This window comes from Gymnoscopelus braueri (assembly GCF_963280865.1).
Source record: "Gymnoscopelus braueri genome assembly, chromosome: 17".
NCBI classification, from domain to species: Eukaryota; Metazoa; Chordata; class Actinopteri; order Myctophiformes; family Myctophidae; genus Gymnoscopelus; species Gymnoscopelus braueri.
Genome location: NC_137617.1, coordinates 1198735 through 1213141, shown reverse-complemented (window position 1 = coordinate 1213141; position 14407 = coordinate 1198735). Strand labels below are relative to the sequence as shown.

The 14407-nt window shown below is 40.7% G+C and overlaps 2 long non-coding RNA genes across 2 annotated transcripts; both read right to left on the bottom strand.

Annotated features, from left to right (window-relative positions):
• Positions 1 to 1266: 1266 nt before the first annotated feature.
• Positions 1267 to 14155, bottom strand: LOC308104426. Its single transcript, XR_013934818.1, has 3 exons — positions 14102 to 14155; positions 1456 to 1710; positions 1267 to 1361 (listed from the first exon to the last, which is right to left on the bottom strand). It is a non-coding gene; the product is annotated as an uncharacterized lncRNA (long non-coding RNA).
• On the bottom strand, positions 7183 to 7637 carry LOC308104580. The gene is made up of 3 exons (XR_013934836.1): positions 7597 to 7637; positions 7449 to 7498; positions 7183 to 7323 (listed from the first exon to the last, which is right to left on the bottom strand). It is a non-coding gene; the product is annotated as an uncharacterized lncRNA (long non-coding RNA).
• Positions 14156 to 14407: the final 252 nt, after the last annotated feature.

Sequence of the window (14407 nt, the reverse complement as noted above, 5' to 3'; positions counted from 1 at the left end):
TTCAGTGACAACAAGTCATGTGACATGTGTCTTCAACAAAATAATATTTAACAGAAATAAAAATGTTGTCACTGAATCATGAATCTGGCTTTTACTTGTACAGTTGGTAGAACACCAAGGAATCCTACCCCCCCATCTTGTCTGTGATCAGCATCCCTTTTATGACAGTTTAAAATAACCCACGTAATGGTCTTTACCAACACCTGTCTGTCTGCATGCTGTCACACTGATACAGTAGATAGACAGTCAACCTATCTGTCTGTCTGTCTGTCTGTCTGTCTGTCTGTCTGTCTGTCTGTCTGTCTGTCTGTCTGTCTGTCTGTCTGTCTGCATGCATGCATGCTGTCTCACAGCTGTAATAACTTGATGTCAATCATTATGCAAGGTCAACTGTAATATCAATAATAAACAATAATAAAAGTAGACATACTGTTTCATCATTTTTTATTTACACATCCAGTACATGTAGCCAACAGGTAACATGAGAAAAATAAACAAATTACACACATTTAAAAGCACCATGTGTGTACTAAATGTAATGTTCCCTGGCTCTTTCAGTCCTTATATAAACAAAAACATGATTAAAATATATATATACATCGAAGTATAATTAAAACAATAAGAAATCTGGTCCCGAAAAATAGCAGATCTACAAGCGGATTCTTTTTTGAAAATGTCTAATATAGCTTAATGCCATGCTGGTTGAACGTTGTTAACACAGTATACATGCAGAGCCACTGATACATCATTTAAAACACATCCATAAACTGTAGCAGATCAAGGTTTGCTGGAATGTTAAGATTTATGTACGTTTTAACTAGTTTTTCAAAGCATTGAATTATTACTAATGTTAAACCAACAGATGATACACATGTTTTCTTTTGTACAACCACACTACGAGTTTTCTTAAAGTTTTCTTAAAGTTTTCTTAAAGCACTTGGACCCACACAGAGTGACAATGACAGTTTAACAATGTGTGTAAAAACATTTGACAGCTGACTAGAGCAGGTCTTAAGAACAGGAGATGGGTATTGTTTTAATATGTTAATTATGATGTTTTAATAATGTAAACAGCAGTTAACAGGATGGAGAGAAATTATTTTGGTAGATAACATGGTCGACACTTAATTGAAGGTGTTCCATCACCAGTGAACAGGACTGGGAGTTTACTTCCACATCAGTGCATCATTAGTTAGTTCAGTTAATCAGGAAACTTAATCCCCCACATGTTATCTTGCTGGTTGTTTCACACAAGTGTTTTACATCAGGTTGTAGGGATGTGTCTGTGATGTTCAAGGTCAGCCAGGTTTTCAGCTCCCATTGGGAGATAATACAGCATGATTATCTGCCCTGATCTTCTTCTGGAATTTGCAAACAAACAAAAAGTTAAAAGCATGTCACACACAACTCCAACAAACTGGAGTGAAACAGGGATTTAAAGTTGTTGGTTCTTACCTAGATCTTCAACAAGAAAGGATTCATACTGTTGCAGAGCATTGTAGAATGCTAACATTGCTCTCTTTCCTTTAGGCTGCACAGCGTCAAACAGTATTCTCATTTGTTCTTGACTGGTCTTTGCTTCCCTGATGCAGTCGTACGTCCCCCTTGAGAAAATGCGTTTGTCAAGAAGGTCATCTGCTAGACACAGAACCTCTCTGACGCGTTGAATTAGAGCAAGCCTGTTCGTCTCCACAAATTCAACTTTCCTGTCTGTCAATAGAAAAGACAGAATATTATAATATTTGACTCCTGCCCTCAGAAAAGCAGAGTTGTACTGAACTTGTTCAAGTTTAATCATAACATTATCCATTAGATTATTCTGTATAGTTGTTGGTTTGACTTTAGGGTCAAATATACAGGTCAGAGATGCGTCATTCCAAAACCTATACCGCTTGTGCTATAACCACACTCTGAGATGAACGCGGAACTGCCTCTAGTCTACCATAAAGGGAGTGGCATCACATTCAACACATTCTAATACAGCCCGAAACCCATGTTCAGCACCTGGTTCGGTGGTGTGCTTCGCTAATCAATTGACAATTTGACAATCGTTGACTGTCAACCTCAACCTCCTGTCATCAAATCCCACTGCTGCCACTCTTTTCCCAACAACCACAGACTTCTTTTCTTTTGCCAATAAAGTATCATTTTTGACCGCGATGGAGGCGCGCCATCTCAAGCGAACTTGAGCCACGAGAGGCACCACCGAGTGAGCTAAAGCGAGCGAGTCGCCGTGCCGAACGCTGCGAAGTTCGCTTGAGCCAACTCAGCGCCGTTTGAGTTATGTACCGATAGACACAGAATTGTAAATCAAGTTTTGAGGTGAGCATTTGCCCCAACTACCACTCAAAGTGGCTACTGGCTAATCACAGCGCGTCCTTGCACATGTGGTATAGGCTTGAGAGTGTAAAGATCTTACCTGTTGTCTGGGTAATCGGAGGTACTTTCACTCCTGAGAGAAAACAATAATCAGTTGATACTCTAACAGAAATGACTTCACATCATGTTCATGATGTGAAGAAGACAACCAGCTTCTAAGCCACAACCTGCATCAAACACTAGACACAATATTCAATGAACTGATTCCCTTAATTACATCATCTCAAGGAAGGCTCTGAACATCTGATCAATTCAGTACATTTGTCTTCAGTGGATAACTACTGTAAGCAATGTTTCAACCCAACAGGGTCTCTTGCCCTGTTGAAACATTGCTATAGTCAATAAACTATTGGTAGATGTAATCCAGTGTGCAGATATCCATTTCCCTCAATCTAAGGAGAGCAGGGAAGGGTCTAGTCATAGCCACCATGGATTTGCATTATGTTACTAAGTGACTGAAGTTGGTCAATACTTTACAATGCAATCTTGAGTCCCAGAGGGTAAAGGATATAATTCCTTAACAGGTCCGTTCATGGAAGTCCTTACAGTCTTGTTTCCAATGAGGGCCTGTGAGCAATTAGGGGTTAAGAGTCTTGCTCAGGGACAAATTTCATTTCATCAACACATTTGCTGGCCTGGCCTGGAATCATACCTGGGGCAACCAGGGCCTCTGGCTCCCTAGGAGGGCTCACTAACCACTCAGCTATGGCGCCCCCCGGTAGCGATTTAGAATGTAGGATTTTATGTTCTCATATAAACGTTTTATTTTATCTTTTTCCTCCAGAAGCCAGAGTATCTTTTGAAATAGTTTTCAATGGGAATGCTGCATATACACCTACTGTAGCCGTAATTCAAGACTGTCATATATTATATGACAACCTTGTTTTTTGTTCAAAATAGTCTTTGCACTATTGTACTTGGGGTCAAATTAAAAGCATTTTAATCTGTTCAATTAGAAGCATTTTAATCCGATCGGTGGCCTTTTTCTCCATATTCTTTCAACTGCGTGAACCTATCGTTGGAAGGTGCATTGCACTCTGATACATTATAACTCTATGAGAAAATGGCCACTGATCGGATTAAAATGCTTTTTATTGAACAATACGGAATATACGGGTACTTTTGAGGGGCCGTACAATTGTAACATGCGTGGCCATGGGGTAAGCACTTTACATTTGAAATCTGAACGTTTACGTACCGACCAAAAAGGGCGAAAGTCTATTTTGAAAAAACTCCAAGACGATCATATCATTATGACCGATGACCGTCTTGATTCAAGGCAACATATACACCATGCTACAAGTGGCAGCAGCATGACGAGGCTCTGGTAGTCATGGTACTGGGCAAAGAGAAGACAGAGGTCTGGTAGAAAAAACTCTGGGGACAAAGTGACCAAGGTCTATGGTATAAGGCTCTGGGGACAAAGTGACCAAGGTCTATGGTATAAGACTCTGGGGACAGAGTGGCCAAGATCTATGGTATAAGACTCTGGTGACAGAGTGGCCAAGGTCTATGGTATAAGGCTCTGGGGACAAAGTGACCAAGGTCTATGGTATAAGACTCTGGGAACAGAGTGACCAAGGTCTATGGTATACGACTCTGGGGACAAAGTGACCAAGGTCTATGGTATACGACTCTGGGGACAAAGTGACCAAGGTCTATGGTATAAGACTCTAGGCACAGAGTGACCAAGGTCTATGGTATACGACTCTGGGGACAAAGTGACCAAGGTCTATGGTATACGACTCTGGGGACAAAGTGACCAAGGTCTATGGTATAAGACTCTGGGGACAGAGTGACCAAGGTCTATGGTATACGACTCTGGGGACAAAGTGACCAAGGTCTATGGTATAAGACTCTGGGGACAAAGTGACCAAGGTCTATTGTATAAGACTCTGGGGACAAAGTGACCAAGGTCTATCGTATACGACTCTGGGGACAAAGTGACCAAGGTCAGGGACCAAGGACTCAACAATGTTGTGCCCCCTCCGCTCACAGAAGCAAAAGGGCTAAATGTCTTTAAGACTCCCCACCTACCCTTTTGCTGGTGTTATTTTGCCCAAGTGTCATCACCAGTCAATCATCACAAGATGTGAAAAAAGTAGTAAAGTAGCAAATCATAAACAAGTTTGACTTTGCAACATTAAGAGGCCATGTTTTTTTGTTTGTTTGTTTGTCCCCCTTTTTTATGTTACAGTTATCTGGAATTACATTAGGCCTACTTACGTCTATTACTTGACAGACTGTAAAAGAGATGGAAATTACTGTCTTGTTCTACAATGCTAAAACTCAGATAATTCACAAATTAAACCTAATAATTATTATTCCGAAATTTTAAGTCACATCGATCACACTTACCCATTTTCCTTTTGCTCGAGCCCGGCAGTGACCAACCGAGTTGCAGTTTGCTTGGCTTTTTCTCAGTGACCAAGTCACCTGACACAAGATAAACAGATATGTATCATCATTCAGAAATACACTGCATAGTTACAAACAATGAAGTAGACAGGTGAATGTGTGCATATGGTAGGTACCTTGTCGAATGGTTGCAGTCCATGCAGTAACATCATCAGTACCACTCACTTCAAGATTCAATTTGAATGGAGGTGGCTGCTCATAGTATGCTTCAAAGAAGCCTCTGAACTCAGTTGATTTCAGGGTGAATGGCAAGTTCTGCACAGACACATAACATTAATAATTAACTTATATCACACAGATTCATAATACAACATGTTCATAGCTACACCTATCTACACACAAACACACCTCAGGATCAATTTCTCCTCTTGGCTCACTCGTCAGATGGTAGTTCCCATCTACCAGTAGACAGAAGGTGTTCTTGTCAACCGTACTGAAACGTCCCTTCTTCAACTTCTTCTTGATGTCCTGCCACACACAAAGACAACAGGTGGACAAGTGACGACAACAGGAGAGAAGGAAGCGAGAGAAGAAGCAAGGTAGTAGGAAATTGTCTTTCCTGACAATTAGAAGATAGATTGACAGTTTGTCAACCTCTGGCCGGACGCATAATTGTCCAGCTTTTGTGAGAGTGATTACAGTGTAAATGTATATTAGTTTATATTTACATATCTCTGTAATTTCCCCTTTTCATTTGAATAGAATATCAGCTGGCAGCCAGCCTATTGGCTATGCAATGCTGCGTGCGTGCATTTTGTTTTGTCGTACGCTTTATCTCACACTGACACCTCCTTGCACTTGTGGATGCCGGGTTGGATGAAATTGACACCAAGCACTGTAATAATCTGTGGTAGATTTTCCCAAAGATGCCGAAACGGAAAACTTCATTTAGCGAACAATGGCGCAAGGAAAAGGAGTTAATCAAAAAAAGTAGAATTGACTAATTGACTTCGCACCGAGTGTAACAGACATGATTGATGTCAGCATTCAGCAATGATGGGAAATGTGCCATAGAACGGCATGCTTTGACTGACAAGCAATGACTCAATCTGAGAAGTGCAGGTAGGCCTACATAAACCCTCTCATCTTTTTTCAATCCTGCCGGATCCCCAGTTGAGGACAAAATAACAGCAGCAGAGCTATCCAGTACCCCACTGTATCCACAAGTCTCCCCTTCCCTTCCCTTCTCTCTTGGTTTTAATATTTCAGATTATGCCAGTCTTTACCAGTGTGGATTAGATTTACATTAGGGCATTTTAATTCAGGAATAATTGCATTCAACAAAAGCCTAAGAAAAAGTCAATCTAAACATGAAAATGTTTAAAGCATTTAGCCCTGCCCAAGCTAAATGAGATAAAGCATTGACATCAGTTTAAACCTATTTTAAACTATATTTGAAAAATATTGAAAAATCTGGAATAATCGTGGGATCTATGGGGGTTTGCGGCTAAATACATATTTCTGAGGTCCTGCTGGCCAACCTACTGGCTGCTAGATTATTACCAAAGAGGAGTCCTAACAGAAGAGTCAAAACCAAAGTTAGACTGACTCTGTGGACAGATAACCCTCCCGTGCAATAAAGGTACAAGTACTGTGACTTCACATACTGTAATATAGGCAGGAAAGAGGGAATAAACCGTTTGTTATTGTTTACAGGTAGATCTAAGGATGATGTGCATTGCATATAGGCTACAACATCCTCTTTTCACTTTTCAGTGAGCTCCTTTGCAATCTATCCTTCAAGAGCTCTAAAGGGTTATTATTTAAAGAATATTACAATATTATTGCACGTGATTATCATTATACAAAAACTTTTGTCTCCATCTTGGTGGCCTTCTCACTTTAATACGTGATGAGTTGCAGCTGGCGAGGAAGATGCGGAAATTGTAAGTGTCGATACTGCTCCCCAGATCCTCATAGACCAGCACCGTTCCGTGGTTTTCCACCTGCTGTATGTTCCGGGCGATGGAACCCACAGGTGACACCGGCCACTTCAGATGACTACCAGAGGACTGGACTCTCTCAATGATGGGATCCTTACCAGTGACGTGTAGGGCAGCAAATATCTTCTCTTTTTCCTGGCCTGCAGGTGAAGATAATGAGGAGGAAGGATGGAGGGACAGTTTTATAGAGACAACAAGACAAAATGCATGGAAGCCAAAAAGGGCTAAAGAATGACTATAGTGTAACAGATTTATCACTGTTATTTGGATTTGCCATATTGTAAAATAATATCAGACATGGAAGATGTATAGTTGTACAGTCAATAATACATATCTCAGAGGCAGCATATTCTCACCAGCCAGGCACAGGGAGTGGGGGAGCTGGATGTACTTGAGGGCAGATGGATCCTTGTCGACTGTCTGTACGTTGAATATGGGACCAGCAATCGTCCAGGGGTTCTGGACGAACTTGTTGAACTTGGACCAGGACAGGATGGAATAACTCACCAGAACTCGCTCCGACGCCTCAAATATCAAGCCTGTTAACTCACACTCATAGGTGCCCTGTCCTTCCAGCTGAGCCCTAAAGAATGCACACACAGGCACGCACCCAAGCACGCACACAAGCCAAAACGAAGATTCTTATAAGGAATAAGAATATAATGAAACCAGATAAGCAGATGGTGTCGAAGTGATGTTTAGACTCACTGCAAGCGTCCTCTGGATAGTTTCTCAGGAATTATCTTCTTGCCGTAGCTCTACCAAGCAAACACACACACAGGAGATCATTTAGGATCCCCAACAGCCATACACACATACGTATGTAAAGAAGAATCTCTGCTTTGATCAAACTGACCTGCTGGATATGTTGGCATTTTTCACAGCATGATCTGAAGTACACCTGATCTGGAGGGACAAAATATAATAGTTTCACATATTTACACGATATTGATGATTTGTACATTAATCTGTTTGTTCATTCATTCATTCATTCATCTCTCACCCACCATGATCATAATGATCCAGATCAGTTTTATTCAGCTCTGCAGAAAAATTACAGACATTACAGAGAAAACATTTAGTTCTGTGTAATCCTTCATGTTGTATTCACAACAACACTCATAGCTCATTTTAGTGTTAAATGTTTTACCTTCCTCTCCACTTCCACTTTTTATCTTCTTCATCATCTTCATCATGTCCATGCAGTCATCTGTAGAGAGTAAAGACAGTGGACAGTTAGAGGATTAGAGGCAGCTTGGAGACTTACAGTGTAAAAGATTAATAAGATCCATGTCTCTCACCAGAATCCTCATCCTCCTCTTCCTCTGATGAGCTATTTATAGACAAATCCTAAAAATGTAGAGGAGAAATCATGAAACACAACTTTCAGCAAGATTCAGCAAGAATTCAGTTAAGAAATTAACTTTCAGAATGTTACAGCATCTTTTAAGTTACTTAATATATAAACCCAGTTGAATTATTCTACTGAATAGGCCTATAGATTTCTGACAAATCACATTTAAGAAGTTCATTATCCAAGGACATATATCTGATTGGTCTTTTATGGACATTCACGGTGCAGTGGGTGCCAGGCACCCATGACCAACAAATGACATGAATAAACATAAAATAAATCATTGTTCTGAAAATGACCATGTGGAGAAATTACACATTGAACCGAGATTATTGTTAAAAAATAAATGCAATACCAAAGTTGACACTTTACATAGCTTATTTTCAATTAATTAATTAAACACTAATGTGATGTTATGAGACGTTTGTTGGGTGTGATTTTTACAACATGAATTGTGTTTTAGGTGTTGCGAGAATCATTTCATTATATGATTATTTTTGCACATTTTATGTATTTTTCTCGAATTTTATCCCTCATCTTCTCTTGTCGAGGGAGATTCTTGGAGTACCACTTGAATAATTCTGATTATGTACATTTTGATTAGTTATTGTTAACATGTAAACGTTTTGAATCCAACCTATGCATCTGTACTAACACAAAGGTGCAAATATTTGCCTAGATTAGAGTTTCATCTATGAAACATCTTCATCTCTCACACTCATCACATCAGCGTCTGCCTGGGTTGGAGCTATACTCATGGTCTCATATCCTGAAGAGGACGCAGGATGTTGATGATGATTCAACCAATCAGAGACCTTCTTGTCAGGTGACCAGCTGTATACACTTCCTGTCTCAGATGGTGTTCCACCTGTCGCTGGAACACAAGACAACAGACATTTACAATAGTACAAGAGGAAAGAACTTACACTGAATGAATGTATTATTCTATTATTATTATTATTACGGGGCCAGAGCTCAGCTCTGGACCCGTTTTAAGATTGGCAGTATTCCGTTTCTGCCACTTTTCGCAGTTCTGGCTGAACCGTGCTGTCGCTTTTTACGAAACTTGGCCATATGGTAGATGGTCATGAAAAACTATCAAGAAATAATTCTCACAATCTTTCGTCAAAAGGTGGCGCTATAGCAAAATGCCAACTTTGAACAGGTACAACTCATGCCCTGTTTGACCTACAGCCATGAAACTTGGATACACATATGCGTCTCTTCATGCTGAACAACTTTCACCCTCTGACTTTTGACCTCTGACCTTTAGATCTCCCACCATTTTGAATTATATGAAAAACTGTTAAATCTCATCCTGGGATTTTTGAGTAATCTGCACGAAACGTTTTACACATGAACTTTGGACCTATGCCGACAAACAAGCAGCAAAGATTTTCCATAAGTGAAAAAATGAAGCTTTAATGAGCCAATGAATATTGCAGTTTTATGACAATTATTCATCTGCCCCTAACACATACATGCAGACTCACATTTCTTTGAAACTTTGCGGTAATGTTGAGGGTCATTCCAAATATCACTGAAACCAATCTTACTCCAATTGGTCAAAGGGGGGCGCTATAGCGATTTTTTGAAAGTGCAAACCTTAAACAGGCAAAAGTCATGCCTCGTTTGGCCGACAGCCATTAAACCTGCTTACACATGTGCCTTGACTCATGAGGAACACATGTATCACGTTGACCAGTAAGCTCCGCCCTTGGATTGTCCGCAATTTTGAGCAGTTTGAAAAACACTTAAACCCAGGATTTTTCAGCTATTTGCGTGAAACTGTATCATCTGTGTGATCTCCATTTTCACAGGTTCTTGTCTGTTGGTCCAATGGCTTCTCCCTTAAACGTGTGCCTCACAACCTGAAGGTTACCAGTTCAAGCCTCACTTGATGCGGACTTCATTAAAGTTGCATTGCACACAACATGATTGTGTCAATTAATACATGTGCAATTGTTAAACGTAACCTGAAATACTTATTTGAGAGGGTATGTTTTTGCAATGTATGACATACTTAATTCTGAAAATAGCCGATCTACAATCTCAAAACTTTTCAGATAGCAACGTGTTTCTGAGCTTGTAGATCGGCTGCTTTCACTGGTTCACTTTTATCTTCAACAGACAACCTCAGCCTGGACAAAGCTATAGCACTATAGGTAATGTTGCAGCCCGTCAATCCGAAGGTTGAGGGTTCGATTCCTGTTAATGGCAATAGGTTGACACGTCCAATCAATCCATTCTGCTTCCATCCTTCTCTCTCTTCAATCTATTGTTTCCATGTCTCTCTCTCTTCAATCTATTCCGTTTCAATGTCTCTCTCTCCGCCCTTAGATTGTCCGCAATTTTGAGCAGTTTGAAAAACACTTAAACCCAGGATTTTTCAGTTATTTGCTTGAAATGGTATCATCTGTCTGACCTCCGTTTTCACTGTACCAGGTCTGTTGGTCCAATGGCTTCCCGCTTAAGTGAATGTTTCACAACATCAAGGTTGCCGGTTCAAGCCTCTCTTGGTGGAGACTTCATTTAAAGTGCATTGCAAACAACAAGACTGTATTAATGAATACATATGCAATTGATAAAGATAACATGAAATGCTTATCTGAGAAGGTCTGTTTTTGCAATGTATGACATACTTCATTCTGAAAATAGCCGATCTACAATCTCAAAACTTTTCAGATAGCAACGTGTTTCTGAGCTTGTAGATCGGCTGCTTTCACTGGTTCAGTTTTATCTTCAACAGACAACCTCAGCCTGGTCAAAGCTATAGCACTATAGGTAGTGTTGCAGCCTGTCAATCCAAAGGTTGAGAGTTCGATTCCTGTTAATGGCAATAGGTTGACACGTCCAATCAATCCATTCTGCTTCCATCTTTCCCTCTCTTCAATCTATTGTTTCCATGTCTCTCTCTCTTCAATCTATTCCGTTTCCATGTCTCTCTCTCCGCCCTTAGATTGTCCGCAATTTTGAGCAGTTTGAAAAACACTTAAACCCAGGATTTTTCAGTTATTTGCGTGAAATGGTATCATCTGTCTGACCTCCGTTTTCACTGGATCAGGTCTGTTGGTCCAATGGCTTCCCGCTTAAGTGAATGTTTCATAACATCAAGGTTGCCGGTTCAAGCCTCACTTGGTGGAGACTTCATTTAAAGTGCATTGCAAACAACAAGACTGTATTAATGAATACATATGCAATTGATAAAGATAACATGAAATTCTTATCTGAGAAGGTATGTTTTTGCAATGTATGACATACTTCATTCTGAAAATAGCCGATCTACAATCTCAAAACTTTTCAGATAGCAACGTGTTTCTGAGCTTGTAGATCGGCTGCTTTCACTGGTTCAGTTTTATCTTCAACAGACAACCTCAGCCTGGTCAAAGCTATAGCACTATAGGTAGTGTTGCAGCCTGTCAATCCGAAGGTTGAGGGTTCGATTCCTGTTAATGGCAATAGGTTGAGATTTCCAATCAATGCTTTCTGCTTTCATCTCTCTCTCTCTTCAATCTATTATGTTTCCATGTCTCTCTCTCTCAATTAATGCATGTGCAACTGTTAAAGGTAACATGAAATGCTTCTTGGAGAGTATGTTTTTGCAATGTATGACAAACTTCGTTGTGAAAATAGCCGATCTACAATCTCACAACTTTTCAGATAGCAACGTTTTGTGAGCTTGTAGATCGGCTACTTTCACTAGTTTTCGTTCCGAGGAGACACAAAAATGCCTTTATTGGTAAATGGTTTGTGAACCAGTGATCTAGAGTAGTTCGGGACACAGAGGCTTGGTTCATAATGGACGGAAATACTTATAAATATCAACAGACACTACCAGTAATTGTGTCAATTAATACATATGAAATTGATAAAGATAACCTGAAATGCTTATTTGAGAGGGTATGAAGTATGTATGACATACTTCATTCTGAAAATAGCCGATCTACAATCTCAAAACCTTTCAGATAGCAACGTTCTTTCTGAGCTTGTAGATCGGCTGCTTTCACTGGTTCACTTTTATCTTCAACAGACAACCTCATCTCTCTCTCTCTCTCTTCAATCTATTCCGTTTCCGTGTCTCTCTCTCTCTCTCTTCAATCTATTCCGTTTCCGTGTCTCTCTCTCTCTCTCTTCAATCTATTCCGTTTCCGTCTCTCTCTCTCTCTCTCTCTCTCTCTCTCTCTCTCTCTCTCTTCAATCTATTCCGTTTCCGTGTCTCTCTCTCTCTTCAATCTATTCCGTCTCTCTCTCTCTCTCTCTCTCTCTCTCTCTCTCTCTCTCTCTCTCTCTCTCTCTCTCTCTCTCTCTCTCTCTCTCTCTCTCTCTCTCTCTCTCTCTCTCTCTCTCTCTCTCTCTCTCTCTCTCTCTCTCTCTCTCTCTCTCTCTCTCTCTCTCTTATTCACCAGGTCAGGTCTGTTGTTCCAATGGCTTCTCGCTTAAGTGTGTGCCTTAAAACCTCAAGGTTGCCAGTTCAAGCCTCACTTGATGCAGACTTCATTTAAGTTGCATTGCACACAACATGATTGTTGCGAAAGCGGAAGGAGGCCTCCGACCAAGTGGAGCTTACTATATCACCGTGCTTGGGTTGTGTGTGTGTGTGTGTCTGTCCCTTATTTATGGTCTTTCCGTGTGTGTTCACGCTCTCATTGGCTCGCGCCCCCATGTGACTCGAAACTCTGTGCTGAAATGCCAGCAGCTGCACTGCCTGTATACAGCGTGTGTTCACGCTCTCATTGGCTCGCGCCCCCATGTGACTCGAAACTCCGTGCTGAAATGCCAGCAGCTGCACTGCCTGTATACAGCCGGCAGAGTGCGGCAGAGTGCACTACTACAGTGTGGTTGAAATATAGCAGCCTCAGTCAATCTGCGTTCGCTTCCAGCGTTCGCGTGTCTTACTTGTGTCAATTAATGCAAGTGCAATTGTTAAAGATAACCTGAAATGCGAGAGTATGTCTTTTCAATGTATGACATACTTCATTCTGAAAATAGCCGATCTACATTCTCAAAACTTTTCAGATAGCAATGTTTTTCTGAGCTTGTAGATCGGCTGCTTTCACTGGTTCAATTTTATCTTCAACAGACAACCTCAGCCTAGACAAAGCTATAGCACTATAGGTAGTGTTGCAGCCTGTCAATCCGAAGGTTGAGGGTTTGATTCCTGTTAATGGCAATAGGCTGAGATGTCCATTCAATCCGTTCTGCTTCCATCTCTCTCTCTCTTCAGTCTATTATGTTTCCATGTCTCTCTCTCTCTCTTCAATCTATTCCGTTTCCATGTCTCTCTCGCTCTCTCTCTCTTCAATCTATTCAGTTTCCAAGTCTCTCTCTCTCTCTTCAATCTATTCCGTTTCCATGTCTCTCTCGCTCTCTCTTCAATCTATTCCGATTCTCTCTCTCTCTCTCTTTCTCTTCAATCTATTCCGTTTCTCTCTCTCTCTCTCTCTTTCTCTTCAATCTATTCCGTTTCTCTCTCTCTCTCTCTTTCTCTTCAATCTATTCCGTTTCTCTCTCTCTCTTTCTCTCTCTTATTATTCTTATTAATTAAGTAACACTGTTTTAATTTGGAAAACACTATTCCTCTTGTACAGTAACTATGTTAACATAGTATTACCACAGTAATAGTGTTTTTAAAGCAGTAAAATGACCTGCAACCTCTCTCTCTCACACACACACACACACACACACACACACACACACACACACACACACACACACATGCACACACACACACACACACACACACACACACACACACACACACACACACACACACACACGCGCGCGCGCACGGACACACGCACGCACGCACGCACGCACGCACGCACGCACGCACGCACGCACGCACGCACGCACGCACGCACGCACGCACACACAACATTGTCATCACAGACAGATGGAGAGAGGCAGGGCTTGCCTCCTGAGAGATGTGCCCTCTACTGAGCGCACATTTCTAGTTCTTAAAATGATTTCAGGATCAAATCTGCAGGTCAGAGAGTAAAGATCTTACCTGTTGTCTGGGTAATCTGAGGTTCTTTCACACCTGCTGCACCTGAGAGAAAACAAGAATCACTTGATGTAACAGAAATTACTTTCATGTTCATGATGTGAAGATAACATGCAGCTTATAAAGCCACATGCTGCATCAACCACTAGTTTAATGAGATGCGTCAGTAAATTACATGAGCTCAGGGAAAATTTTGAAAATCTAACCAATTCAATATATTTGTCTTTATTTGATAACGTGAGTAACAGTGTTTTCTTTTAAATGTTAACTTGATTCTTCCAGTACAGTAAGTATGTTAACATAATGTGA